The sequence below is a fragment of the Sus scrofa genome, chromosome 5 (genome assembly GCF_000003025.6).
Source record: "Sus scrofa isolate TJ Tabasco breed Duroc chromosome 5, Sscrofa11.1, whole genome shotgun sequence".
Taxonomy (NCBI): Eukaryota; Metazoa; Chordata; class Mammalia; order Artiodactyla; family Suidae; genus Sus; species Sus scrofa.
The window spans coordinates 99,451,494-99,454,982 of NC_010447.5; the positions used below are offsets into that span (position 1 = coordinate 99,451,494).

Genomic DNA, 3,489 nt, shown 5'->3' on the forward strand with positions numbered 1-3,489 from the left:
AGTTGCTGGTGGCAGTCATTTCACCTACTACATTTATCAGGTTTTCTTGTTCTTTTGGTAAGATGATCTTCTGGGGGGATCACTTTGATAGGCCAGTGACTGTGCAACAGCATATAAGATGTTGGAGATCACACATTTGTACTGTGCCACTCAGACAAATACTAGAAGATAATTACAATCAGAATTTGTAGACAGACTTTTAAGTCTAAGAGAGCCTAAATTAAACACAGAGAACATTCTGAAGGGCCTGCAGAGCCAGATATGGAAATATTAGCCAAATCAATTAATTTCATGATTTTTTTCATTGGTTGTTCAGATCTTCTTAGTAATTTTATTTTCATTTTATTTTTTCCAAGGCAGAATCCAGCTCTATTTTGAAACAATAGGTGGCAGGAACTTTTGCCTGTGGGGGGTGGGGTGGGGAGCCCAGTGTCTGACCGTCTGACCCCACTGCACCTGTAAGAGCTCAGATGCTTAGGATGTGCTTCCAGAAGTCTTCATAGATGATGCAGTCTTTGCTGTCCTCATGACCTGCCAGACCTGCCACCGCCTCCTGCTCAGGTATCTTCTCCCCTGTGGTGGTGAGGATACGTCTGAGCTCTGCTCCCATGGCTTTGCTGTTCCTCTCTTTGTCAAACACCAGAAGCCCCTCCAGGTAGTCCTGGTATGTGCCTTTGTCCAGGTTCTTGGTCGCTGCCTGGAGGATGGGTAGGAAAATCTCGAAGTCCATATGCTGGGACTTCAGCTCATCACTTTTGAGGTTCACCAGGACCTTAAGCATTTTGGCATTTGAGAGGTTTTGGCCCAGGGCCCTCACCATGTCTGCACACTGGCTGTACAGGGTCTTGCCATCGCCTACTCAGTCAAGCAGCTGGAAGGCATCTTTCAACTCCTCCAGCTGGTCCTTGTTAAACTCGATTACCACTTTGGGAGAGACTGATCAGAGGCTCCTGGGTTTTCTCATGGGATGGAGGGACAGCTGGTGCTGGAGCTGGCTCAGCCTTGGTCTTGACTGGAGGCACCCCTGCTCCTGGGTTGCCAGCAGGATTAGAGATAGAGGGCTCTGCTGGTTTCTTCACAGGAACATTCTTCTTGGGAGGCATGATGTCCAGTGGCCAAAGGACAGTGTGTTGATGGGGGTACCCCTCCAGTGCTGGGGCAGGATCAAAGTAGGGGGTGTACTGAAGAAGGGAGGGGTCACTGGCTACTTTTGTTTCTGTGGAGTCCAGGTAGGGGGGAAGGCAGGCTCGGAATCTCTTCTTGGTAATTCTAAAGTTCTCATAAAAGTCAAATGGCATATTGACAACCTCAAGAAACCAATATTCTGCCTAAGGCTGCTCTGTTTTGAATCACTGTATTTCCAGCCTCATGAAATTCTTAGTGAGAATGCCTAACTCCTCTGTCAGTCTCTGGACCATGGCAGGTGGGGACCTCCTCACATTCTGTGTCTCCTTTAAAACATGACATGAAAAGTCCCAAGGACAGAAGAAACTATCCAGAATTTCCATTCGGTGATTGAGGTTTTGAACCTCAACTTGAGGCCCAGTTTTTCTCCTTCTTGTATCAAATTCTAAAATGAGCTCTTTTTCAAAGGAGGAGAAATAGGGGCCCGATTGGACCCTGCATGGCATCGGAAATCATCCTGAAGACAGACATGACTTTACAAAGAAAAACTAGACCCTGACAGTTTGCTGAGAGTCTTCAAGAGGTTATTTAATTTTTTGCCATAAATCCAATACCAGGCTTTGGAGTCTATCCAGTAATGTGGTCTAGGTTAAAATATCCCTGTGGGGTAATCTGGCTTCACTGCATGGTTTCAACTCCATTCAGAAGTAGTTAGGTGCCAGGCAGGAGACTCTAAAGTGAAAAAAAAAGAAAAAAGACACATGCACTTCTTATGTTCATCACAGCACTATTCGCAATAGCCAAGACATGGAAACAACCTAAATGTCCATCGACGGATGAATGGATTAAGATGTGATACATATACACAATGGGATACTACTTAACCATAAAAAAGATAAACTAATGCCACTTGCAGCAACATGGATGGAACTAGAGATTCTCATACTAAGTGAAGTCAGAAAGATAAATACCATATGATATCACTTATTTGTGGGATCTAAAATATGGCATAGATGATCCTACCTACAAAACACCATCCCAGCCAAGGAGAGCAGACTTGTGGTTCCCAGGGGGAAGTGGGGAGGGAGTAGGATGAACAGGCATTTCAGGGTTTTTGGATGAAAATTTTTATATTTGGAATGGAAGGGCAATGGGGCCCTACTGTATAGCACAGGGAACTGTGTGTGATTGGGTCCCTTTGCTATACAAAAGAAATTGAAGAAATATTATAAATCAACTCTGCTTAAAAAAAAAAAAAGGAATTTTTGTAAAATTCTCCTACCTCCCAGTATTCGCTAAGTAAAAAGGCTATTTTGTCTTTAGTGCTGTGGGTTAAGTTTGTGTAAAACATTTGCAAATTTTCACTTAAAAGACCTCTGCAATCACCAAGGGATCGTCTTGGAAGCACTAGGGTTTATCTTCCTGTAAGTGGCATCCAGATTTCCCTCAATAACCCTATTGGTATTTGGCATATGGCATATATCTCTAAGCACTTATTTTATTGCCTGGTAAGTAGTTTTCATTTTTGGAATAAATCAAATCAAGTAGCAAAGAGCTAAAAAACCCCTAAGTGAATAATAAAAATTTACAATCTTATTGTCTCTTACTCAAAAAAGTTGACGAGGTCCATGTAAACCATGCAGAATGTGGGTCAGTGTTTATTATCCACCGTGGAGGCCACAATGATATATTTGACCAGAACCTAGAAACCTAAATCTGCTAAAAATGTAAATCATTATCTGCTTCAAAGTTTATCAGATACGAGAGGCTGGAGAAGCACATTAAGATTAAATGATGGTTATTTCAAGATAATATTGCTCATTCTTAATCCCTCATTTTCTTTTTCACATACCAAAAAAATGGTATGTTAGATGTTAACAAATGGGACCCATTAGCAGCAGAAGAGTTCAGCAAATAGTTAAATCATGCCAGTTTCACAAAAAATCAGCTAAATTAATTTTTATGATGGTTTGCTTTTAAACAAACCATGGATTCATTCCATGGAATCAAAGTAAATCTTTTGGAAGCTAATGCTGGAAAAGGGGATACGTTTAGTATTATTAAATTGCTATTGTAAATTTAGTTTAAAAGTTAAAAACTAAATTTAAATTTTGGGGGTCAATCAAGCAACTGAAAGTTTTGGGGTAGAATAGAGTGTTGTTATAAGAGGATGGCTGTTAACTTGATTAAGAATCAGGCAATATGGAAATATACTTGGGATATGTTGTGGTGCATACAAACATCAAGATTTATGATTTTTTAAACGTATGCTTACCGAATAACCAATGTCTGTGACAAAACTGATGTTGAGAGCAATTAAATACTTCATCATGGCAATGAGCTCTTTTATTTATTGCCCAGTAT

General features: G+C 40.9%; 1 pseudogene; it reads right to left on the reverse strand.

Annotated features, from left to right (window-relative positions):
• Positions 433 to 1,103, reverse strand: LOC100512470 (annotated as a pseudogene).